This window comes from Amblyomma maculatum, chromosome 6 (assembly GCF_055883805.1).
Source record: "Amblyomma maculatum isolate TAMU_Amacu chromosome 6, ASM5588380v1, whole genome shotgun sequence".
NCBI lineage: Eukaryota > Metazoa > Arthropoda > Arachnida > Ixodida > Ixodidae > Amblyomma > Amblyomma maculatum.
In genome coordinates, this window is record NC_139349.1 from 102,739,060 (window position 1) to 102,766,666 (window position 27,607).

The 27,607-nt window shown below is 44.5% G+C and overlaps 1 protein-coding gene across 1 annotated transcript in view; it reads left to right on the plus strand.

The window, feature by feature from the left end:
* Positions 1–2,113: 2,113 nt before the first annotated feature.
* The window catches only part of LOC146186465 (uncharacterized), a 129,751-nt gene continuing 104,257 nt past the window's right edge, over positions 2,114–27,607 (plus strand). The window contains exon 1 of the mRNA XM_084605691.1: positions 2,114–2,165. The gene's annotated coding sequence lies outside the window, so the exon portion shown is untranslated. The remainder of the gene's footprint in view (positions 2,166–27,607) is intronic.

Below are 27,607 nucleotides of genomic sequence, written 5' to 3' on the forward strand. Positions count from 1 at the left end.
AGAAAAACAAATAAATGCACATAAATAGCAGAATGGCTATATAAGTAACGAAAGCGAGCTGTTATGGTCTTGCAGAAAGGAAAAAGTTAATTCAATATGACCTAACATAAAACCGTAGTGGAATATCGGAGAAAGAATAGTATACAGTAGAAGCAAATATGTTCCGAAGTGGCAAGGAACAAGTGGAGCGGTGCGACTGGAAAGTGCAGAGCGAGAGGCGTATGACAAGCCTTATCAGCAATAATTGGTAAAACTGTTGGCTTACAGTGAATTGGTGGTAACGGCAGTGACTGTCAGCTGTTGAGAACATAGCAACGGCGGAGAAATAAGAACAGTTAACTTATACTTGTTATTATATTGAACACCCTCAGATTAGTATTATTCGCATTGTGCCACACTGCCCGGTTTCAATAAATCTTAGTCTATACTGGTTTGTCTGTTAAAAAAAAAAAAATAACCGGTTACTACGATTGCTTGTTCTGAAAATCACATATAGTTTGCTGGAAACAATTAAGGCATAGCCATCACAGATATCATTCCTGCGCGACTTTTAGTCTGAGAGGACATCTGTAGATTAAGGCAACTGCATCTTGAAGATGGGCTAGATGATGCATCGCAACTTGACGAAAGATAAAAGCGCACAGGAAGACACACAGTCAAGTGAAGACGTGCCCTGTGCAGCGCGTGTCCTGTGTCGTCTTCACTCGAGTGTGTGTCTTTATATGCGCTTTTGCCTTCTCTTTTACCAAGTTGCATCTCTATACATTTACTTGAATACAAACAGCCACGATATTTTCGTCAATACCCTTACTGCATGGTGCACTGTTCTTTTTTCTAGAACAGTCTAGGAATTTTCATGTAGACCACCTGTTCAATATCTGATATACGTATTTGCGTGACGTAATAACGAAGTTTTAGAATAAACAGGCAAATACAATTTAACGTGACAGTATAAGCAGGGACCTCTTTGAAGCAAATTAAATATCACAAATCTGCTCGTGTAAAATATTTCTAATTTGGCGGGTGCAGTCAGTTCGCCTGAGAACCGATTTATATATAGAGTAAAAAAACAAAAAAACAAAAACAAAAACCGGAACACTTTTATGTTGTATACGAACACGGGCACATGGAGTAAATAGAGTCTTAGCTGTAGGAGTAATATCCTAACGTTCTTATTGAGCAGGTGAGAATTACGAAGTTTGTGTTTGGAATAATTTCACTACGTCCGTTGAAAGTGCTGACATTATTACATCAGCTGATCATTAGAGCTGACTGAGAACTTTGATGTAAGTTGCTGGCGGTCTGTCCTCTTATCTATAATGACATTGGCAGGACAGACAAAACGTTAGCTTCGAAAGCAGTTAAATCCGCAACAGTTGTTTAGCTATTGGTTTAATACGTCTCGTCCATCCGGCGCAGTTAATTTCTGGGGTAAGCTTTCCTTTCCATTGCCTGTCAGCAAAGGGTATCGAATATGTATTGTGTCGAAAGGACCTGCGGCTGTCTGGTAAGACCCTTCTTTTAAACTGTGACTACGAGAAAGTTGGAGCATGCTTGTCGGCATATTCCCCATGCTTTACATGGTAAAACAAAAAATGGAAGACATGATTCACTTTCACCAAGAATTGTTGTTGATGTGTGTGACAAGGCACTTTGATCCAACCGTATACAGTTCAGTTAAGTTTTGTTTACGTTCGCGAAGCACTGTATACGCGTTTTCAAAATTGCTGATGTTAGTGTCAGGCGACAGAGCACCGCAGAAATGATTCAGTTGTTGCCTTTCGCTATACGAAGGCGTACTTCACCTAAAATGTGTCTAAATCGTGCACCAGCAGTATCCCGTTGCTTTTACTAATACTCTCATATTCTGTTCAAAATGCATTAATTTGACGACAGGACACTGTTGTAGGCAGTATTAATTTAGAAATAATAAATCGCTTTTAAACATTCTTATGGATTTGAAAGCGCCGAGGTTCTACCAGACTGAAGCAGATTACAATGATCTAAACAGCGATACGCTTTAGGGAGCGCGCTAGTTTAAGGACATATTGTCATTCATTTTATATTGTTTCTGTAGCTCTGACAAGACCACCGTCAATGCTGGAAAAGCCCAAGGCGGGTATGCTGTCGTCGACAATGTAACAGCAGTGAGCAGCACCATCCATGTAAGTCTTCTTATTTTTATTAATCTCAATTTTTTTCCTCGCTATAGGACCGAAGCGTAGCGCTAACGTAGAAGACCACCCCAAAGATAAATTCATTCATTCTCGTTTGTTTTATCATCACCAACGAGTATTCACTTTCAATATAGTATAATGTCACCCCACTCATGTCATTTACCAGTGTCTTCAATGAGATAAGGCGGTTTACTAGAAGTGGCTTCTCTCGTGTAAACTGTTAGCATGCGGTCAGTTTACTATCCTTCAATAATATGTCACTAAAAGCGACCGTGTGAAGTATTCAGCCCGTCCTTAATAGCATAAACGCGTGCCGTGTGTAGTCTATTGTCCTCTATAGACTATTTCTAGTGCCTGTACGCAATATTACACTCGACGTGATGGCTTTTAAAGATTCTGATACTTTCACGAATATGTTTAAGCGCAGCTTATTAACCGCGTCAAAATGGTCGCTCCGGTTTTCTTGGGCATAAAGATACGACAACTTTAGCAAGGACAATAGCTTAGCAGAGAGTTGGGATAGGATCACCACATAAGGAACTGCGTTGCGAGACAAGACGAACGAGGAGTGACTACAAGACAAGAGCCTGTCCTGTCTTCACCCTTGTCCTTTGCACGCGTAGCGCATGCTCACTGTAGTTGGCGGCGCTTGCAATCTTGCAACATGTGACACGTATGTGACAGACATCGGGATGCGATGTCAAAAGAAGTCACGAATAATTTTTTATCACAGCCTGAACGAAGCTATCTCTCCTCATCGTTCACTTCTTACACAAGTCGGTCTTTTTTCAGTACGACGCGTTCACTCTAGAAGTCCTTCTCATCGACACTGCCGCTCTAAAGCAAACTCAAGAGCAAACGTGCTGATGAACGGCAGTAGTCTGCGCTCACATGATGCGCATGAAATGGTTAGTTTATAAGGGAGTAATAACTCATTGTCATCCACCCAAGCGCAGCCTTACGGCTACAAAAGAAAGCTATACAGCTTTCTCAGAAACCTCCTAGTTGAAGAAAAATTATTCCTGGTCCGGGAGTAATTACTCATTGACATCCACCCAAGCGCAGCCTTACAGCTACAAAGGAAAGCTACACCTTTTCTTTATAAGCTGTATATATACAGCTTTCTCAGAAGCTTCGTATAAAGCTTCGTAGAAAAATTCGTCCTGGTTTGGACCAGGACGAATTTTACTTTAACTACGAAGTTTCCGAGAAAGCTGTACTTTAACTACGACGTTTCTGAGAAAGCTGTATAGCTTTCCTTTGTAGATGTAAGGCTGCGCTTCGGTGGAGGTCAATGAGTATTTACTCCCATACTACAAATCTGCTCCACCTTGGGGAATATATTCCCCTAATATATTCGATCAAATGGTTATATTCAGTTGTTATGTGACAGCTCAGTACGTGATGGATTATTTTTCTATTACGTGAACACACCTGAGCGATTATCGCGCGGAAAATGGCTGTCACTTCCCTCGTGCACATGGGATCTTTCAATACAAGACACTCTTCTAACAGCATCAACGGAATCAAATAAAAAAGACAGGAGATTCACTTCTATCACGAAATCAGGAATATTTGTCTTCTAGGTAAGCAATAACCATGTGGCAGGAAGTCTTGCGGACTGCGGAGTTATTTGGAACATGCTGAACGAGCTCTTGAATGACACGCGGATTTTCGGCGATAACAAAAAGTTAATTTCGCCATTCAAAAGTCGCTGAAGGGAGACACTGAAGGAGGGGTTGTTGCCCTACCTCCTACACGCTACGACAAAAAGAAAAAAGACATATATACGTACGATGACTCACTTGTACATTTTTAAAGTGCGCGTCGTCGCCGCTGCCGCTTCACTCGAACCGGAGGCGCCGTCATCCATTTGACCGAGCACGCCGCCCGGCGGACCTCGTCGAGACTCTCGGTTGCCGGGACGCCAACGAGACCGGTCACGTGACAAGAGTGGTCCAGTGAGCGCCGCCGCGTACCTGGCAATTTTCTGCCCGCGCGGCGACGCCAGGGAGAGCGAAGAGCGGGCGGGAGAAACAACCGGTGGCGACCGGGCGGGGAATATAAATCTGCTTCACTACCTTGGAGGCTTTACGCTCGTATCTGCACATTTCGCTCACAAAGGAAATCGTGCTCGCGTAGTCGGTGCGCGTCTGCCGCCCCTACGAAGATGCTTTGCCGACGGCGCATCACGCGAGTCGGATTACGCGGAGGGAGCGTGCCCTTGCGAGGTGCAGCGTCGTCAAAATTGTTCGTAAGAAAGTTGTTTGGCGAGAGAAATCGAGGTTGGCGTGCGTCGGCGTACACTTTTTCCTTTTTGTTCTCTCCCAATTGCGCTTTCTTTGCGTTTTACTTTTCCTGTGAGAAAATTAGGTCGGTAACCCGGAGGAGAGGTCTCGTCCGGGAACTAGCTACGTCAGGACTGATTAAGCTTGCGTGATGATGAGAATAAATTTGGCGTCTGTGCTTGCGCGCTGACATTCGCTTATCGGTGAAATGCTGGTCTGGCATACTAGTACGTACTCGCGACGTTGCACAAATAGAGCAAGCTTTCTAAATAAAGTAACATCAAGCTTCACGCTTATCATTCAGCGCTCACATGTTATTCCGGACCCTGTTTCATCCGTTGGCTGCTTCTTTTCGCAGTCTACTTTCGGAGAAAGGCCTGTTCTACGAGAACAATGGCTTCACAACGGTACGTGTTACAGGGAGAAAACCTCGAGTCATGCATTTACACACACACAAAAAAAGCTGAACAGTTGGATGGAATAGGTTACAAAATGGTTAAGAAATGCTACGAAACTCGATCAACTAAGTTTTCTGTTTGGTTGGTTTGACGAATTTTAGCTCAGTTGATTGCAACGACAGTGCTAACATGACTGACAATCGTGCCTCTGCGGTCTTTTCAAGCCTCTGCTCGACGTTGTGTTTTGTTTCAGGCTATATACGAGAGAGTTCCAGTCAGCATAACTGGACACTAACAACAATTTAGTCATGTTCCATAGCGCTGCTAAAACACAAGGGACAGACACAAGCGCTATGGAACATAACGCGTACCATTAGCCCGAACCCTCACCCTGTTAAGTTACATTTAGTCATATTCGGTAATGATATGCAGCTCGCCTGCTCATGAATTCAACATAGAACTGCGTTTTGTGTTATTCTGCAGTCTCGTCTGTATTATACAAGACCGTGCCCTGCACAAATTCTGTTCGGATATTTTCGGTCATACTCATGCAATTTATCGTTCTCTTTATTGTGCGTAAGAAAAGTGATAGAGGCAGTGACGGGTGGCCATGATGATCAAGCTTTTAATTCGTCTCGTGATTCTGCCGCGGCGTGCAAGAGTGCTTTGAAACTGTATTGCACTAATCGAAAAATTGTGTGCCTGATCTGAGGAGAGGGCAAGGTATGTGGTCTCTTCTGAGGATTAATGCACAAATGTGTAGTACGTATAAAGTACGTGTCCGGGCGATCTCGCAACCAGCCTATAAGAGCTGTATAAGGCAAATACAGAGCCTGATGGTATGAGGGATCGAGTCACGATATCCGGTTCCTTTCTCTGTCCCAAACAATAGGCTCCGTTTTTTCTGAGCTTTGTTTCCTGAAACATTGTTGTCTGTCGGACCTCGGAAAAAGGGAAGACAAAAGCATTCGTTGGAAACTTTACGGAGCAGGAAACACCCTGACGTCATCAGGGTGAAGAACATTAATGTCCAAATTATCACTATTTGACGAGTAAAATCGAGCAGGAAGGACATTGACAGATACGTTACAACGCCTCCTCTGTGCAGACACAGACGGCAGGGTGTACATACCATTTCTGAATGACCCTAATTGAACGGACGTACATTAAAAATGTTGACGCTAGAGTAATTTACAATTACGTATTTTTGTTTTATATATGGCTACACATCACGTGAAAACAATTACCGTGGCGTGACCTTCGCCCAACTAAGCTAGAGTACTTACCCATATGCTTTTCCTTACCGAAATTCCCACGGAGGATTTTATACCTAACAACAGCGAATATCGTCACATCTTGGTTGGCACTCGGACAGATCTGCTGGGTTACATGTACAGTTTAAGGCAAACTTGTCCTGAATATATATATATATATATATATATATATATATATATATATATATATATATATATATATATATATATATATATATAAAGACTTTCTGAGGTGCATAAATGGCTTCAGCGCTACTATAACACAAGTGTGAGCGGACATCAGAAAACATGATGTCCCGTTAACAATAGTGCCGGTCAACCTTATGTAGTACTGCAGCCAATTAAACCTGGCTAGGCCGGAAAAGTAAGAAGATTGGCTTTTGTGCCCGTGCCATATCACTGCTCCATGAGTCCGGCAAAAAAAAAAAAAAAAAAAAAAAAAAACTGACTCCCCCTCCCCTCTCCCCTGCTATAAAAAAGGGGCGCTCTTTCCGCGTGTATGTCGCCGCTGCTCACTGTTCAAGAGAAAGCGGCACAGTGAAGGTCACATGACGCTTACTGGTCAGAGTGGCGCGAATTGTTGTGGAATTTGCAGCGCATGAGCCAAATGTGCTTGACCTTTGCAGTGTCCCTGCACGGCTAGCGTTTCTTGAGCTGCAGCGCGAAGGGCGACTGCCATAGAGTTCCTTACACTAACTAGAGGGAAAGCTGAGGGCGCTGCACTTCAGCCACCATGGGCGCGCTAAGAATCATGGGCCGGTGTGCTACTTGTTGCGGGACAGTCGGTTTTTCTCGGGTACGTGGAGTGGCGTTACTGCGATGTTTCTTTTTTGTCATCATCATCATCTGAAGGTGCGTACATAAACCGCGAAAGCCATAGTAGCGAAGGCGCAAAAGCAGACGTCGCCAATAAATGGTTTTTGTTTCCCGAAATGCCACTAAAAACTTTCTTAAGTAATTGCACAACCATAAATATTTTATAACGTTTTTTTATTTCAAAGTTTGCCTATTAAGTGCGAAATATTGGTACTTATGCTGCTCAAAACTAAGCCAATAGGAGGAAGAGCCATCGCTTATATTGGATAAATCTCACACTGACATGCTCTTTCTCTCTTTTTTTTTTAGCAATATATAGTCACAATATTCAATATTAGGACATTATTTACGGTAGAACAACGTTTATCTTTGCATTAGTTTTGGCCAAAAGTTGTAGTTCTGCACTCGGTAGCTCTCCGGCCCATGATGCTTTGAGCGCCCATGGTGGCTGAACTGGCCGTCTGGAAACTCCATGTAAACTCCCATAGACAGCAGCACAGCTTTCCCTCTAGGTAAGAGTAAGAAACTCTATGGCGACTGCGATTTGAAATTCTAGAAAGTTGTATACGCTTACAGGCGTTAACAGCAGCCCGCTATAGGTATACATGGTTGCATCCATGTCTGACCATAATAGTTTAAACATTATTCATTGGAGCTTAGTTAACCAAGTTTGTAGTTAGCGTGATATTGTGTTCGGCGCACTGATTGCCACAGTTTCTTGTGCGCCATGCATACAACTCCATATACTAAGTAGATAAATTAAAGTGATTATTCCGTTATTCAGATGTCGGACAACACTTGTATTACAAAGGCTCAGAAGCTGTCCTTATATTTCAAATGCTACTTTCAAAAATTTGATTCCCCTCTACTGCAGCAACCGCACATATATGATAATATACACGCTGATATTTTTCACTCAAGCTTTGCAGCATTTTTGCACCTTGAAGCAAGAAATAAGATCTATCGGGTTGAAGTATCCGCTGAACGGCGGGTCACATTACGCCGCATTCGGTTTTAAATATTAACTTAGGTGCACCGAGATACGCATTACGTCGACAGTAATAGCTAGCAATATTAAACTGCGGTTTCTCGGTCGTAAATTTACGGTTTGTGCCAAACCAGCTCCAAATTAAAGCGTCGTAACTGGCGTGTATATAAACAATCTCAAAACTAGAAAAAAATTAAACGGCTCACGCCCAACCCCCGCTTATATATTGCCCCGAAGGCACACAGCGCGAGAGCCACATTCGCCCAAAGGAATCCACGCTGCGTTCTCTCGCGCGGAGGGTCAAAGGGGTTGGGTTCACTTAAACGGCTCCCCGACTCTCACGAGGGGCGGGACCAGCCGCGCGCGAGCTCTGCCATGTAGCAGCAACTGGTTCTTCGCCTTTTCTCTCTAGAAGGCACTCATTATGTCCTCGCTGCACGATGCGATGCCCCCTCCCCTATTCTACGAGCGTGTGTGTACGATGTAGCACTGGTTTGGTCCCGCGCTGTGGCTGCGTGCCAGTCAAAGTACATGCACTCGCCGCGATCGTGAATCCCGGACCAGCCTGCGGGCCATAGCCGATCATGTCGATGGGAAATGGCATGTCGCTGGCGCCGCACCGCCGTTTTCCTCCTATAGGTGGCTTATAATTATACCCGACTCTCCTACTAATCACGCATTCACAGGTTTTGTCCGAGTGCGTCCTGTAGCGTGCGCCGATTAAAACGCATTTGAAGCAGTAAATATTCGACGCCATCCCTTTGATGTAGCAACTTGGCCTGCCAAAGTTCCTGACTTTTTTTTTTCTTTCTTTTTTTTTTTCCTTTCGTTTCTAGGTGCGGTTGCACTTGCTGGTTTGGTTAGGCTGGCATGCGGTTCACCGTGGCCCGGTATTATTAACCTTTGCAGGGGTCACTTTCGTGGAACTAGTTAAAATGTCATTGGCTCCTGTGATTTTTTTTTTCGTTATTTTTCTTATACTTTTTTCTTTTTTCTCCCTTTCAACTTCGTCACTGTGGCTGCGTGGGCAAACAGGCTGTATACTGTGTACCTGACCTCACTGGTTGCTGTTCTTACCAATGTGAAGTGAGGTGCTAACCGCGAGCAATTTAGGCACTCTATAATTCCTGTGGGATTTTCATAATAACTGCAGTTAAACGTCAGTGAACTCTTCTAAGAAGTGGCGTAATATTCTGCTGGAGCTTTTTAACTTCAGAAGAGCCGATTATACTCTGAGCTGTTTGTTGCGACGCTTATCTCTTTGTATTACAGCAGGAAACTTCGCAACTCTAAAATTACGTGATTAAACCTTGGATGATTTGCATCATATAAGAGATGCCGTTTCTTGTCATTTACCAGACCACCACAAACTAAGCAACTAAAAAAATGATGCCTAGAAGAGGACGCTGACGAATTTATAACAAACAAATTAGTCATGGAATGCGTAAAATAAAACCTTTTGATCTGCCGCTTTTAATTATAGGATTATATAGTTAGGCCATTTGGTACCTTTGAAGTCTTACACGTGTCTAAAAAAAGATCGAACATAATCTAATGATGTATTTACCGCTTTAATCCTTAAAGTTAAATTTCGAAACGGAGGCAGCGAAAATCACCGCATGACACTGCTACGCGCTTATTGCGTTAAGAGACCTCTGGCCATACTCTTTCATGTTGTTCAACTTCATGAACTGATAGTGATGGCGCGATATTTGGATATTTGGACAGATCTGCCGTGTTTACCCGAAGCTGGGATCGAATTCCGGTCCCAGTGGTGGCTGTATTTTGGTGGGAGCAAAATGCAGTGCAGACTTTTGGGCTAGTTTGTGTAGATTCATTGTGAAAAACAGGGCTAACACAATGCAGATTAATAAGGATAGCAAGGCAACTGGTGAGATTAGTCTTATGGGCGGTTCCTCAAGCGCATCAGACCCACTACGATATAGCGTTGAGTGCAATGCCACTGCCGGTATCTCTTGAAGCAGATATAGACAACAAATGTTTCCTCGCGTGCTTCCCTGCATGCGTCAAGTAAACTGAATGCTCTCTTCAAATACCCTTACCGTTCCCCCTTTTGCCTGATTGTTTCGGTCAAAATTTCCTGACCGCTGAGGTAGGAAAAACATAATGGCCGATGAGAATGCCCTATACTGAACGAAAAAAAAAAAATGAACCCTAAAATCTCTACTGAAAACGACATGAAAGCGGCGCGAGAGCTAGCTTTACAGATTGATTTTTGTGTCACGCTGGGGCAGTCTGGTGCCTCGCATGAAACTACGGAAATGCACTAACATGCGTATTACTGGTTACGGCTTTGTTTTATAAAAACATACTTTTGTCAGTGTATACAGTCCTGCACTTCATGGACAACAAGCAAAACACGGCTGATACGGACCAGGCGCCGCAAATAATACACGCTTGTACCCAAACGATGTCACAGCAGTAATATACATGTTCGAATGGGCTTTGTGCTGGGTCCGAATAGACCCAGCACAAGGTCCAAGGCACACAGCACTGCCAAAAGTTTAGGGCACACCACTGTATTAATTTCAGGCCGTCATTTTTCCCACACTCGGCCACATTTTTCTGTACGGGCATCCTTGATAATTTCTTGATTTTCTCCAGGTACATATTCCCCGACTATCCCAGTTTCCAGATCAATGAACCCTGATTACTTGGTATTCGCCTAAGACCGCTAAATAAATCACTCTCGAATTTAAAATAAACTGATATAATCGCTGCTTTATCATTTTAACTTACTAAAAAGCGAAACCCATGGCTGTCAAAAAGCGATAATCTTAACGAGTCAAACAGCAGCACTTATAATGCAGACTTTTATGTGCCTTACATAGCCTATACTGACCTTTGACGTCATGGGCATCGCTTGAATCTTAAAACCGAAACAGATCAGAACAGGTAAGAAGTTCAATTGTCGAATATTTCGCGGTCGTAGGGGATACTGCTTGGGGCCACGTGTTGTACTGCCGTATGCATCATTATACAAAAGCGAAAACGAGCAATCGAAAAATGATGTCCACGCTGCCTTTGCACGTGATTGGGCATTGCACTGCCGACGTATCTGCTTGGTCGAAATGTCCGCGGATTATTATTTCGGTGTCAGAAAAGCAAGAAACGCTAGCCTGATAAGTTTACCATGCCCCTTTGTTGACAATTCCAAACTGCCAAATGTCTGGTATAGCAGCAGCCCGGATGTAACCATGACATATATATGCATATATCGTGGTTACAACAGCATAACTAGACCGCGACCGTGCCAGTAGCGTCGAAGAACTGAGAGAGCTGTAGGTGACAGTGCAACTTCACGTATATAATATCGTGACTGCCTGTTTAAAGATATCGTGTAATACGCAGTATTGTCCTCATCAGAGAGCATCCTTGACAGCTGCCGTTCGAGCTTTTGCGGCCTCTTTCTTTCTGTCTCTCCCTCTTCGGCTTGTTCGAGTCTAGCGAGGAGTTAGAGAGTATATTATCTGCGGCGAAAGACAGGGACACATGAGGAAGAGGAGGAGGAGGAGGAATAAGAGGGACGGAGCCAGTTTGCGTAAGGCTCGGCAGTGCCACACAGCGCCAGGGAGTCTGCGAGCGTGATGGATATCTCGCGTGTCGTCCCGCTTAGCTATTAACTTTCTTTTCTATCTTTCCTTTCCTGGTCGCTCGTCGACGCCCCCTGTCGCGCAGAACCGGAAGCTGCCACAGCGAGAAGCCACGCTGGCTCTTTGTGCACCACGTGTCTGACACACGCTGAGAAGCGAACGGTTCTTCTTGCTCTCTGACGGCATCTTCAGCTCATGTTCATTGATGCATTTGTGCGTCATACGAGCCAACATGTTTTCACTTAGTCCACTTTGTGATGCCATTAAAGTACGCTACTTTTAATGTCCGAGCTAGTTTATATTCTGCACCTTGAGCAAGTCAAAGCCGCTGAACCAACCTTCTATGTAGAGAATGATACCCAACTGGGACTTGGTAGATTGAAATAATTAAGTAACTAAACTGATCATCATGCTGAAGGAGAGCGCAGTATTCCTTAAGAAAACCAGAATTACCTCTGCCCGAATTCATTGGAATCCGACATGCAGCGTTAGGGCGTCAGTCACTGAATAGTATAGTGATCGACGGTAAACTACTCTTCCCGCTGGTGGACACCAACGCAGATATAATGCATTTAACACAGCTATATATCGGCGCTGGAACGTGCGAACGCTGTGTACGACATCTAACCAACTGGCAGCTAAAAATCGAACAGAACACCCACCTCTCTGCGCATCTGCAGGTCGTCGCAGAGCCGCTCTCTGAGTGCTTTCCGGCACCTGTATGGGGGGACGAGTGCGTTCGCTATCGCGCACGGGCGGCACGTCTCAACGTCGCGCACTTGATGTTCGCCGCTTCCCACGCGACGACCAAACAAGCGCAGCCGGACCGGCCCGGGTAGGAGCAGAAACAGTCGGTGCGGCAGTCGCGCGGACTGATTCTGAACTCGTAGGCGCGCACTCCGTCGCAGCCGCCACCCAACATGTCCACCACGCCCCTCTGGGATAGTCGGTGTATAACTTTGTACGTCTGCAGGTGCCTCGCAGGGAAGATTTCGCCCGAAGCCAGACCAGACACCGAGCCGGCACTGCCGTCGCATCGTGTACTGTTCTCTCTCTCGCCCCCCTTTCCCCATCTCGAATCCGGGCGTAATTGCCGCCGCGACCTTTTATGATTCGCTGCAATTCTCTCGTGAAGCCGCATGGGTTCGCGGGGCGGCACGCGAGAGCGGCGAGCTGGTCGGTCTGGTCGAGCCAGGGCAGCCGCAGCTGTTGCGCAGGGTGGCTTACGTGTAACAGGAAGGGCCGCAGTCGGTTCTCCATTCCCGCGTGCGGAGCTTTTGTGGGGGTTATGCTGTATATCTCCCTCGCCGCTCTGTGGCTGCTCTCAAGAGACTCCGGATCGCTTCGCTGCTTTCTCTTTCCGAGAAGGGCTAGCCCCGTTGCGTTTTCGCAACCAAGCCACCGGACTTGGCGAGTCGGAGCCGAGAAGAGACGAGCAGCGGAAAGGAACAGACAAGGAGCTCGCTCTGCCAGCTCCGGCAGCGATGGACGGATGTGGTCGCCAGCCACCGGCGCCTCGCCTCCTGCCAGGGGCGCACGCGTCGCGTCCACGGAGAACCGAGTGAACTCCGGGAAAGTTTGAACGGAGATGTAAGCTGGAGAGTGGGAGAGACAGGAGGGGGCCTTATCGTGGACGCTATATAGAATAAATACGACGGAGATGCGGAGACGGCAGGAAGGTTGAACGAGTAGGGGAGGAGAGCTCAGGCTTCATGGGTTTGCTAGAGAACAGCGTTTGCGGGTTTCGCATTATCGTTTGCGTAAGCGAAGTCTGCACGGAGCCTCACGGGTGAGGAGGACTCTTTCCCCCCTGCTTGCTACGAGCTCCGTTTCTACCTCCACGCGCAGCGCGCAGCCAGCCTTGGAAACATACACGAGACAAAAAAACATGACCGCGTGAGAGAAGGCGCGACGGGGAAGCGAGCCATGGTCACCGCATTGCCGCTGAGGCGAAGAAAGTAAGGAGTGTGCAGCAACAGAGTGAACTTTATATATATTTTTTTTCTTTTTCGCTCAGCTCCCTCTCTTCGAAGGCGTACCTGGGCAGGTAGAGCGAGTGGCCTCGCTGCTCTTTCGGGCCTGCTTTCGCGAATGGAGGAAGGGGGGATTTGACATTCAGGTCAGGTGCCGCGAAAGTGACAGGACGGTTACGATACGGAGGGCGCATAAGCATCGTTCCGGTTTGCAGCGAACGTGAGGATGCGATGAAAGAGAAGTTTCGCCGGAGAAAGAATTGACCCGCCCCAGAGATTCCGCAGGCAACCTTGTGTGAATGTTGTTTTTGCAGAGATCAACAGTGTCAACGAGGCGCGGGGCGCCGACCAAATGTCTCAATTCCACGAGGGAAAAAATGCCAGTAGGAGGTGTGTGTGTGCGAGGAAGGGCAAAATGTCTCAATTCCAAGAGGGAGGGGGGGGGGGGGTAGAAATAATGTCTGGTTTGTTTGGTGACCAGAATAAATAGTGTACATTGCCTTACTGACGTGCCCCAATCCGTCATCTCTTCGTGTACCCTTATACCTAATACATTGATATTTTTGTAGACGGTTTTCTTTGTTTACCTGTAAGATATCGCGTGGAATGCGATAGCATTTGAAGGCTCACCGTGAAAAACATTTCTTGTGTGCCATAAAAATTGGTGATTGACTGGAGGCAAGTGATGTCACAAGACCAGAAGTTGCAGTTATACGTTTCGATGTATCGTCAGTGCGTCCATGTCACCACCTGTGGCATTTTCGGTGGAACAACCAACTACCATCTAAAAGACCTAAATACATGTCTGAGGTGTCAATACAGGTCCGCAAACAAATCGTATTTAGCATCATCATCACCATCATCATAATAATTCATAAAGCCTTAATTAAGGGTGCCTTTGGTGCATTGTATACATCGGGGACGGCACAGGGGTATGCCCAGCGGTCATAGACTTATAGGCAGGATGCGCAGCGACCTGGGAAACCTGCGCGGAAATGGCAGGAAAATTTCGCATACCTGAAAATACTAAGGGATAGCATCAAAACGTCATGCGAGTCAGGCGAAAAGGACGGAGACAAATTAGCATGATGATGTACATTGTATTCCCCCAATGAAGCATGTGCATATTTCATGCATATTTGCATGACGTCGTTTTGCTTTGCACACTTATAAGACATGCATCTTGTCTCTCTAGCTTGGTTTCATCTGCATATTCCTCATGGTCCACGAAACTGTGTGCGAGTTTTCTTTTCTTTTGTTCTGGCTGCCGCCTTCCTTGCTACATTTTTCAAACAAAGCAAACATATATGCCGTACACAGGACGCAAGAATCGAACAAAGGTGTAACACCTCGGCCAAATGCATCATACATTTAGTTTGTTTCAAAAAGATATGTACCAGCTCTCCCACCAGCTGGTTCCTTAGTAAATTTGGTATGGCGCTAATCGAGAAAATATATTGCATTCAAAAGTATTCTCTACAAATGATGTTAGAGCCAGCAGTGAGCAGAATTAACTTTCGGTGTCAGATCCAATTACCGCAGATTCTCCGAAGAAAAAGTATCCACTGTTATTAAAGGACCACTGAGGACTACTCTATCCAGTTCTTGTTATAAGGGAGTAAAAATTGATGCTGTGAATACAATAGACACAATTATTGCTGTGAAAAGTGATTTTATAGAACTGACCACTTTCTTTTTTTTTTTTTTTTTTCTCCACCTGGTGCAATGCTGGGACGTCAAGACCGGAAAATATCCTTTGACTACGGTTAGGAAGTGAATGTCATAAGACCCCCGCAGGCCCGTACTCTGAAAAAATAACCCTAGATTCAATTTGTTAAACTAAACGCGCTGTAGGTGCGACAGCGCAGTCACTTAGAGTATACTGTGTGTGTGTCTTCGTTAATTTTGGTGATTCTGCTGGCGCTGTTTAATCGGAGGTTGAATTCAGGACAATCAGTTTTAGTGATGCGAAAGCCTGCGCCCTTGTGACTCCGCAGTGATGGCTATATTTAGGACTTTCGTTATATGCGGGTTTTGTTGTATACGAGTTTTCTATATCCGAGTCTTTTATCGCTCCACCTGTTTCCTGCAATTTCGCCACTTGGCAAGTGTGGTGGGTGGCTTTTTCGTTAATTAACCCGAGGCTTCATCCTCAGACAAGGCGGCTTTTTCGATACAAGGCACTTAGAGTTAACACACTAAGATTGTCTTGACGTACCGTACCTTGCTTGTGAAAAGGAAGCAGCCAGTGGATGTGACACCTCCATGTGTTTCATTTCTTTCTACCTCTTCTAGGATAAACAGGTCCATTTGGAGTTAAACTACATTTTTCATCGAAACATCGCAAATCGTCGATGTAGGCCAGCTTTAATTTATACTCAGAGTCCCTTTCTATGTTGCTTCATAGCTCGCAGCTCAAAGCTGGGCTTCCTCTTGGAAAACAAAACAAGGAAGACCTCTGTAAAAGAGAGCAGATCTGTTTTAAATGCGCTACTTACAGTTTCGGTAAACAATAGTTATTCGCCGTGAGTGGTTCGTGTATGTCCATTACAATTTGAAAAGAGTAGCTCTCTATACACCGTATACATACACTTGATATGGTAATAACGGAACCGAGAAAACAGTTGTAAATACGTCTAAAGAAAGAGTAAGACTTGATAATAACTTTGACCAAAACAGTAACAACCATGGAACAACGACGCGAAATTTGATGGAAATTTGCATCAACAGCTTGTAATCAACAGCATACCAGCATATAATGGAATCAGGCGTCCCTGTGAAGAACACTCTTGTCCAACGTACAAACGCTCCTATTTTCATATAGCCTGTTGTCTTTTTTTTTTTTTTTTGAAATAATTGGTTGACTTTTTGGGTGTCTTATTTTATTATTATATGTAATTTATAGTTTGTTTATTTCGGCGAATAATGGCTTCTACACGCCAGATGAAAACTTAAGGGGAAGTTGGTTAGTAAAAGGTAGGTTGCCAATGTATATATGTCACCGCTCGATTGAATTACGCTATATTTAGGTTTAGCGAGATAACGGAACATAACCTTGTTTGCGTGTTGATGAAACGATGGAACTGCCTCTTAACCATCGGCGTAGCAAGGATGTCACTATTCTTTATGAATCATATGCATTATTCCTGTTGTCCTTGCATAAGGTGGCGGAAAACAGGTTTACTGGGAATCCATAAGGGCCAGCTGACGACAGCAAACAGTGGGGTGCCTATAGTAAACAGCTCTACGCTATCAGACGATGTTTGGCGACGAATTGGAGCATACTTAGCAAACACAGCAGTGTAATGTTGACAAGAAGCGCTGTCAAATGTCACAACTGGGCTATATACCTAGTGTCCCATAGTGCATTATTACTTTTATTTTTACCTACTCTGACCTTTCTCCCTGTCGCTCACCTGTTTTATTTCCTCTTCCACTTCCTCACTACCTCTTTATTTCCACCGCCCGTTCAAGTGCTTCAGATATCAGGTAGCAGATACCGGGGCAGGCAAACATCTTTTCCTTCCTTTTTGATATATAGCAAAATAACCACGTACTATCATCATCATCAGCCTGACTATACCCACTGCAGGGCGAAGGCCTCTCCCATATTTCTCCAGTTGGCCAGGTTCTGTGCTAGCTGCATCCACTTGACCCCTGCGAACTTCTTTACCTCATTCCCGCCTAACTTTCTGTCGCCCCCGCTACGCTTTCCTTCCCTTGTAATCCAGTTTGTTACCCTAAGCGACCATCGGTTATCCTCTCTTCGCACTACATGTCCTGCCTATGCCCATTTCTTCTTCTTGATTTCCACTAGAATGTCAGTAACTTGGGTTATTTCTCTCACCCACTCTGCACGCTTCCTATCCCTTAAAGTTACCCCTACCATTTTTCGTTCCATAGCCCTCTGAGTTGTCCTCAACTTACGAAGAACCCTCTTGGTTAGCCTCCCTATGTTTCAGCCCCATAAGTGAGTACAGGTAAGATGCAACTGCAGTATACTTTCCTCTTGAGCGATACCGGTATACTGCTAGTCATAATCTGCGAGTGCTTACCAAATGCGCTCCATCCCAATCTTATTCTTCTTATTATTTCCTTTTCGTGGTCCGGATCTGCGGTTACTACCTGTCCTAAGTAGACATATATTCGCCTACTACTTCCAGTGTTTTGCTACCTAACGTAAACTGCTGTCCCTTCCCGAGGCTGTTGAACATTATCTTAGTCTTCTGCATATTGATTTTCAAGCCTACCTTTCTACTTTTCCTGTCTAGGTCATCAATCATTATTTGCAGTCACAGATTACTGAGGTATTCTCCATCTACCCTTATCCCTAACTGCTCCCATTCCAAGTCTCTGAATACTTCCTCTAAGCAAGCTGTGAATAGTACTGGGGAGATTGTGTCTCCTTGCCTGACACCTTTTTTTATGGGAATTTTGTTACTTTCTTTGTGCAGAACTATGGTTGCTGTGCAGCCACTATATATATCTTCCAGCACTTTCACGTATACGGCTTGTCTACCCCCTGATTTCGCAATGCCTGCATCACCGCGGAGGTTTCAACTGAGTCAAATGCTTTTTCGTAATCAATGAATGCTATGTATAAGGGCTGGTTATATTCCGAGCATGTTTCTATCACCTGGTTGATGGTATGGATATGATCGATAGTAGAGTGCCGTTTCCGAAAACCTGCTTGATCCTTTGCTTGATTGCAGTCTAAGGTTGTCCTGATTCTATTAGCGATTACCTTAGTAAAAACCTTACACGTAACAGACAGTAAGCTGATTGGTCTGTAATTTTTAAGGTCCTTAGAGTCCCCTTTCTTATGAATGAGGATAATGTTTGCATTCTTCCATGGTTCCGGTACCGTCGATGACACCAGGCACTGCGTATACAGGGTGGCCAGTTTTTCTAGCACAATATCCCCCCCGTCCTTCAACAAAGCTGTAGTTATCTGATCCTCTTCAGCTGATTTCCCCCTTTTCATATATAGTTTCTAATGCTTTCTTGACCTCGTCCTTCACTTGTAGAACGTCTGACTATTTTTCTGTACCGCCAATCTCATTACGCTCCTGACTACATTTGCTCCTGTACAGATCTGTATAGAACACCTCGGCTACTATGACTATCTTGTTCATATTCGTGATGACGTTGCCCGCCTTGTCCCTTATCGCATACATCTGGTTTTCGCCTATGCCCAATTTCTTCTTTCCCGCTTTAAGGCGGTAAACCACATACTATATGCATACTCAATCCGATGGTGCACCGTCTCACCGCGCTCTAGCTTGCTGGTTTCCTGAGTATTCGATTAACCAGTACCTAACAAAACTCTTTCTCCTCTACAAAAATTTTATCTCTGACGGAACAACTCGTGCTCTATAACCAGCTATAGCGGCATATCGGCGGCGTGCATATAAACGAGTTTCGAAAATTAGAGTTGGCGCACTTGTTTTTTTTTTTTTGTTTTTTTTTTTTCTTCTTTGGTGCAAACTGAAAACTCCGATTCTTACAAGGGCAGGCCCTTCTTATAATTTTTACTGTTGAAAATGTGGCCAGCCTCCTGAAACACTGGTACAGAGAACTATGGTGATCCTTCACCAAACTGCGGGGTATAGTATATAGGGCTCGTATCCCATTCCTCTGCCTTCTACTTACCGTTTTCACTGAGTCCTAACGAGGGAAACAAAACGAAATAAATACGTTTCAACAACAGCAACATCAACAACCCGCTAAACAGCCCACCAGCAGTATACAAGATGAAAAGATAACATCAGCCGAGTTTACCACCCCTCTCCTGTTAAGTCGAGCCAAATTCGGGCGTTATATACGTTTATGCGGCTATCGATTTCGCGGCTATCGATTTCGCGCCTAATTTCTCACGATAGTCTCGGCGTGACCCCCCGGCGTTAAGTGGCGCCAGAGACAGCCTATAACTCGCTTTATTTTATAACCTAGCTGGCGTGAAGACTGGTCCTTTCGCGTGTCCACGGGTCTTAAAGGCCCGCCGTAACTCAAGACGTTTCCGAGACGACCGGTGGCGTAAATGCGCCCACCACGGATGAGGTCCAGTCACGCGTTCCACCCATAGACCGGGCGTCTGCGATCTCACATCGTGAGTTGTTCGCTATCGAGTTACCTATATGCTGACACGTTCGTGGAGAAGTATAAGGCGCCGTTCTTTTCGCTCCTGGTTATCCGTCTCCCGTTGCTGCTGATCGAAGTGCTTGTGCGTGAGCCCCTCGTTAGAGCAACTAGAATACACTATAGATCGACATCCATCAGCTTAAACACGAAAACAGGAATGTTACCACTTATGCGCGGATACCTTAACGACGATTGTCGGTTAGGTTCTCGTATTAGCGTGCTGTGAACAATACACGCTCGCATGATTATGGATCAACTGCTTTTATTTGTCCTACGTTTTTTTTTTTTTTTTTCCATTTTGGGGTTTTGCTAGAGCTTATGCAGCTCATTGGAAACCTTCGCAGTGACAGCTTTGAAAAAGAATTTCTCTTCAAATTAAAAATATACTTTTTTTTTTGTTTTTGACTGGCATATTAGTTTCTTTTTTTCGCTCTTATAAATATCGCGGTCTGTTTTCCTTTAAAATTGGTTCTTAATGAGATTTACATTGCCGCAGACGCGGTCAGATTTCCTCACTAACATTTCCTATGTGCGCCTCTAATTGCCTGAGCGCTAACTGCCCCCCCCCCCCCCCCATTTTTTTTTTTGTTTTGCTAATCCGTGATGCTACGATTTCGGTTTCTCAAGGTTTACCCCTCATGCCTATTCAGTTACTGGCTGCGGAATCTTGAAGCATAGTATTTCTAGATTTTTCGATAAATTTAATGTTTCGGTCCTTACTCAACATATGAGCATCGGCACATACGCAATCTATCCGAAATCGGGTTCAAAATTTTCAGCCGGCCAAAGCCTTTGCCTTTTTTACCAGTGCGAAGACAAAAACGAGTGTGGTGGTAAGACGTGATGCGCTTGCCAGCCCATAGAGGACGCTTTCGGTCGTCGTTTCGTTCTCGGCACGCTCGAAACGCTGCGGCCTCACTTTTCCAAGCAGGGCCATCCGTAAGTACGCAAGCATGCGCGCACGCATATCACTGTACAAACACAAAAGGCCGCTCTGCATCTGACCAGCATGCATCATCCGAGCCCATTCCAGGGCGCCCCGCGAATGCTGTATGGGACGGCGGATGGCAACGCCCAACCGCGTACGTTTCCCCCTCGAAACATCTCGCACATTGAGCCACGTGTTGTGCGCCGTTGAGCAACGGGCTCAGATATATATTTCTACTTCTCCGCGGGCGCAATAACGCAACGTGGGACGCGCGGAGATGGGTACGTGACGGCCATATCAAAGAACTGCGACCGATCGGGATCGTAGCCCCGCGGTCATCATCATGGATCCCTCTGTGGAACAATGGGAGGAGTATATATGCCCCTAGTGCCCGGGTCACCGCGTATATATACTTGTGTGAGCACACTCGCGGGTGCACCTTTGTCTGAACATTATAGTGTTCCTGGCACATATGTTCTGCGTAGTAACCCTCGCGGCCTCCAGGGTTGCCGGTGAACTCAAATTTTATCATGGCAGGGCGTCCACTTCTTTCGTCTTCCTTCGATTATGCGAACTGGGAGCGAGGAGTTTGTTTACTCAGTTTTTTTGTTCAGGCTTCAGGATTCGTATAAATATACATTAGGCTCGTTTTATGAAACATTACGATAGCCCCTCCCTCGTCATATTCGTGTGTGCTTGAGTTGGTAGCGTCGCTCCGTACAAAAGCACAGCTCTCCATGGTGTTGGCTTTAGGTCGTTCCGGAGTTTAAAAATAACTCGGAAGACTCGTCCAATTGTTAGAAAATAGACGTCACGTTTGTTCAGAGCCTATGATATATCATAGACGCTGAGCAAACGTTACGTTTATATTCCAATGTTCACATAAATGCATATTGAATGACCTCTGCTGTACACGGCCAGATATTATGGTGGAAAGGAATGTGAGGAAAAGTATTTGAAGTGTCTATGGCTTCAGGTTTTCAATAATATTAGCGTGATACACCGCAGTCAAAAATGTGCGTGTTGGCGTTTGACCCCCCCCCCCCCCCCCCTCCGGCGGTTAACGCTATCGATTGCTTCGTCATTGTCCTTCCTGTAAATAGCTATGGACACACTGCCAAACGCACACGGTGTCAGCATTGAGATAAAGTAAAATTCAGGCAGCTTGGAGAAAACGTGTGTTTATATAAGATATATATACTTCTGCGGCCGTCAAATACGATGCTTAGTGAGCATTTTTTCACCTTGTCTCGTATACAACTCTTTTCGTGCAGCAGTGTTTGTTTCATACCTACAGGCGCAATGGCATACCAGTGTATAACATCTGCGCTTCCGTCTTATATTTACGCGCCCTCCTTGTATGACATATTATTCGACATACCAGTCACTTAATAAATGCATCTACACTGTTCACTCGTTTTAATGTTCAAACGTTTTCCGAATTTCTTTTTAATAAATGCGTATTAACACTACAGCGTGGAGGCTCCGCCAAACCCGGCGTCGACGTTGTGAGCGAAAAATCACGAACATGCCTCTGGCAGGTGGCGTCACGAGACCACGTGATGAGACAGGTGACGTCACGAGATCACGTGATGCTATCGATTTGTCGAGAGCTTTATGGAAGGTGGAACTGAACCTGGGAACCTTCCCTTACAAAAATGGATATTGAATTTCTGTTACCCACGTAATGTGTTTTTGATGAGTAATCAACCACTCAAAGGAGATTCAAGATTAGATGTGTTTTAACATCATATCCGCAGCAGACTTTCCTTTGAGATCACACATGAAGTTTTGTGCTTGGAAAACGCAACAGTATTTTTGGGTAGGATCTAATGTGGAAATACATTGACTTTATCAAATGAGGAAATGTATACATCACTAAGTGAATATATATTATTTCTTTGTAAACTGCACACTTTCAGAGCCCTATGTTTTCATTTCTGATTAGCATATGTAGGATGTTGCCTAAGAAACAATTTTTATGTGTTTTAACATGAGATCCACAACAGACTTTCATTTCAGATTACGCAAGAAGTTTTGTACTTGGAAAACAAAACAGTATTTTTGTATAGGAGCTAATGTGGAAATACACTGACTTTCTCAAATGAGGGAAATTATACATCACTAAGCGAATGTATATTCTTTACTATGTTTTCATTTCTGTTTAGCATGCACTGTAAAAACAAAAACAACTTTTTGGACATTTGTTTCATTCAAAACACGCTTACACCCTGCGTCTTGGGTGTTTGTGCCATTGCAAATCAATTCTTGCCAAGCGAATGGGTGCTGTGGTTGGACAATATGCTTGAGGGTGTTACGGGCAAGGATATTGTTGTGTACTCGAACCGACGCACTGCCACACCGCCTCCAAGCTAACGGACGCAAGGCCGCTCCATTTCCAATGCCTCCTTGCACCTGCGAGCAGGCCGTTTTGGAGAGACCAGCAGGGGTACCCCGGCCTGCGCCGACGACGACGCGCGGACGTAACCCGAGCCGTGCGTTGACTCGGAACTGGACCGTCCTGGGAGCATGTGCGCGACCAGGGCACGAGAAGCAATGCCTTCTTTATAATGAATGATATTTTGCGTGTTTCTTAAGCTTTAGAGCTCCTTCTTGCTCTGCGTATAGATTAGCCGAGCCCTCAGTCATCGCAACGCTTCCCGAAATGTTTAGATACAAATAAGATTTAGTTACCAGTAAAATAGTGTTGGCGCTGCTGCGCTTGCCGGTATTGAAGCTTGCTCGCACTTTTTTTCCTTAAAGGTTCGTGCTACAGCTCCGTGTTCAGCGAAAATTACGCCCAAGGTAGCAACCACCGAAGAGCCAGCGCTGATAAATTTGCCAGCGATGCCAAACTCGACATGTTAAAATGACTGCAGTGGACAAAATAGTGCGCATAAGTATCTATCATTAGATGCAAGTTCTAATGGTCAAGAAGTTGTAATTTTTAGAGCAGCCGCAATGGGACATGTTTCGAAGCATGTTTCGAAGTGTACAGGCCAATCTTATGAATGCACTCCAGACATAAGAAGCGAATACGTTACCGACATTCCCAGTTCCCCGTGTGGCCTAGTGGTTAGCGTCGAAAGCTACGGAGTAAGAGGTACCGAGTTCGAATCGCGCCATAGGTGCAGTTTTTCTTTTCGCTTAGTTTTAATTTTTTTTTTATTTTTTAGCTTTTTAATGTAGTTGAGGTGCTTCGCTACGTTTTACCTTTTACTTTTTATCCAAAAGTGCTCATTGGTCAACACTCATGAATAACACACAAGAAATACACACATTAGGTACCAACCAGAAACACGGTGGCCAACTTTCTTGTGAAACTCATCAAAAATGCATCAAGAAAATGTATAGAAATGTTAATGTGCATGATGAGGAATGTAATTACCATTTAATCAGAAACTGATTAAGCTTTTTTGTAAGGGTTACGCCCCATGTCGGACATGCTGCCCCTATAGGACCATACAGGCGCGTCCTATACGGCTTGAGTAGCCTCGTATCATGCGTCGGGTGATTGGTCACGTGTGGTAGCTTTTCCAATGTTTTCAAAGCAGTATGTGTGAGATAACTGTAGCAAAATTAATTGATTAGAGATTGGGCGAGTAGGAAGCGCACGTATGCGAATGAGGAGCCGCAAGGGGAGACGGCAGAAGCGGGAGCCATTAACGGAGTCGCGTCATACATTTCAAGGAGCTTAAGATCCCTTACAAAAAAGCTTAATGAGTTTCTGATTAAATGTTAATTACATTTCTCATCATGCACATTATCATTTCTATACATTTTCTTGATGCATATTTAATGAGTTTCACAAGAAAGTTGGCCACCGTGCTTCTGGTTGGTACCTAATGTGTGCATTTCTTGTGTGTTGACCAATGAGCGCCTCATGGCTTTCACTTTTGGACAAAAAGTAAAAGCTAAAACATAGCGAAGCCCCTCAACTACATTAAAAAAAGCTAAAAAATAAAAAAAAATGAAAACTAAGTGAAAAAAAAAATAACTGCACCTAAGGCGCGATTCGAACTTGGTACCTCTTACTCCGTTGCTTTCTACGCTAACCACTCGGCCACTCGGGAACTGGTGACGTTGGTACCGTATTTGCTTCTTATGTCTGGACTGCATTCATAAGATTGGGACTTAATGTTTCGAAGCATGTTTCGAAGTGTACAGGCCATTGGGGCTGCTCTAACAATTACAACTTCTTGACCATTAGAACTTGCATCTAATGTTCTGGATACCTATGCGTACTATTTTGTCCACTGGAGTCATTTTAACATGTCGAGTTTGGCATCGCTGGCAAATTTATCAGCGCTGGCTCTTCGGTGGTTGCTACCTTGGGCTAATTTTCGCTGAACACGGAGCTGTAGCACGAACCTTTAAGGAAAAAAAGTGCGACCAAGCTTCAATACCGGCAAGCGCAGCAGCGCCAACACTATTTTACTGGTAACTAAATCTTATTTGTATCTAAACATTTCGGGAAGCGATGCGATGACTGAGGGCTCGGCTAATCTATACGCAGAGCAAGAAGGAGCTCGAAAGCTTAAGAAACACGCAAAATATCATGCATTATAAAGAAGGCATTGCTTCTCGTGCCCTGGTCGCGCACATGCTCCCAGGACGGTCCAGTTCCGAGTCAACGAACGGCTCGGGCTACGTCCGCGCGTCGTCGTCGGCGCAGGCCTCTCCAAAACGGCCTGCTCGCAGGTGCGAGGAGGCATTGGAAATGGAGCGGCCTTGCGTCCGTTTGCTTGGAGGCGGTGTGGCAGTGCGTCGGTTCGCGTACACAACAATATCCTTGCCCGTAACACCCTCAAGCATATTGTCCAACCACAGCACCCATTCGCTTGGCAAGAAGTGATTTGCAATGGCACAAACACCCAAGACGCCGGGTGTAAGCGTGTTTTGAATAAAACAAATGTCCAAAAAGTTGTTTTTGTTTTTACAGTGCATGCTAAACAGAAATGAAAACATAGTAAAAAATATACATTCGCTTAGTGATGTATAATTTCCCTCATTTGAGAAAGTCAATGCATTTCTACATTAGCTCCTATACAAAAATAGTGTTGTGTTTTCCAAGTACAAAACTTCTTGCGTAATCTCAAATGAAAGTCTGTTGCGGATCTCATGTTAAAACACATAAAAATTGTTTCTTAGGCAACATCCTACATATGCTAATCAGAAACTAAAACATAGGGCTCTGAAAGTGTGCAGTTAACAAAGAAATAATATATATTCACTTAGTGATGTATACATTTCCTCATTTGAAAAAGTCAATGTATTTCCACATTAGATCCTACCCAAAAATACTGTTGCGTTTTCCAAGCACAAAACTTCATGTGTGATCTCAAAGGAAAGTCTGCCGCGGATATGATGTTAAAACACATCTAATCTTGAATCTCCTTTGAGTGGTTGATGACTCATCAAAAACACATTACTTGGGTAACAGAAATTCAATATTCATTTTTGTAAGGGATGTCCTCCAATGTCTCTTGGTGCCCTTCAATGTTTTTTAGATCACATTGCTATACCATTTTCAAAAATCCAGTGTCGTGCCTTGTATTGGATAGATATTCAGAATTTCTTTGTTTCTGGGCTGACTTCAACAGCCTGGTGTGTATGCGCTGTGGTATTAGGCTATAGACACGTCTCCGTTTGTACGGGAGGAAGATACGGTGTGTTATATACAGGAAATGTTGAGCGCTATAAAAAGCTCCACAGCCTCTCAGAGTATAATCTTCTAGTTTTTTTGTTTGTCGAATATAGGCGCAAGGCTGTAACGTGTTGAAAAACGCGTTAACGCTGACGTCTCTTGGCGTGCACGCGGTGGCATCTAAGAACATTTTAACGAGCAATTCACGCCTGATGAGCCGACTAGCAGGCCAGAGGAGAGCTTATGCTAGATTAGAAACAGTTGTATACCGCTGACACAGGGGATGGAACTCTAACCCATATCATTAGGTTATCGCAGCGGTCAGTAACGAACAGGTCAATCAGAGCACGAGCTCATTTCTCTGCATTACAATGCGGGCATGTAATATGCACCGCACAATTAATTGTTCTTGCACTGGGATGGGGCTCACGCCAGCTGTAAGCAGGTGCATGCAGGACGGTGTGGTGTGTACACTAGAATACGCCGGATGCTTTCGGTATGGGCACCAGAGCTCGCACCAAACAGTACAAGGCTGTTGCGTGTGCGCATAAAAATGCCCCAGATCGTCATGATGCGCGAAACAGACAACACCGGGTTGGTAGGGTGCCCATAGCCACGCCAGGAAACCTTCGCGTTGAGAACAGAGCACGGCAAACTATCCAAGTTGATGTTTCGATGGACAGTATATATATATATATATATATATATATATATATATATATATATCCTACGATTTTATTTCATTCTCTGCATATTTACCGGCGTCAGAATTATATTCACATTTGATCCATTTTGTCAACCCCCTCTCCCTAAGCCCTGCTTGCTCTCGTATGGTTTTACGGATCGTACTGTAGAAATAAATAAAAATAAATAAGTGGCTAAACATTTTAATAACATATTCTCATGTACTAGCACTTCCATGGCATCGTTCGAGATACCCTTTAGTCCTGTTATTCTCGAAAGGAGAAATCATTAGAGCAGCCATTATATGCGATGTTTACAGCTTCAAACACTGCTTAAGATGCCTGGTGCTAGCAAACGTAATGGTAATTGAAATCGAACTCGGAATGCTGTTGGTGTAGTGCTCCGTGTACATTTAGAAAAAGTAGGAGAAAATACCCCATCTTGGTGGTAAGCATTGTGATAATCCATGCAATGGCACCTTAGAGTTGGTGCACACAATTCTAAATTTATTTATATCATCCCTTTTCTGACCTCGAGTGCTGTAAAGTTATGACAAATTTATTTTCCTACCAATGAAATGCGGTAAATCTGACGTACTGGAACTGTACCTACAAATTCATGCAATTTTCATCCGGCTGAAAAGGACTTGAACGCGCGTGACTGATGCACATCATTGTGT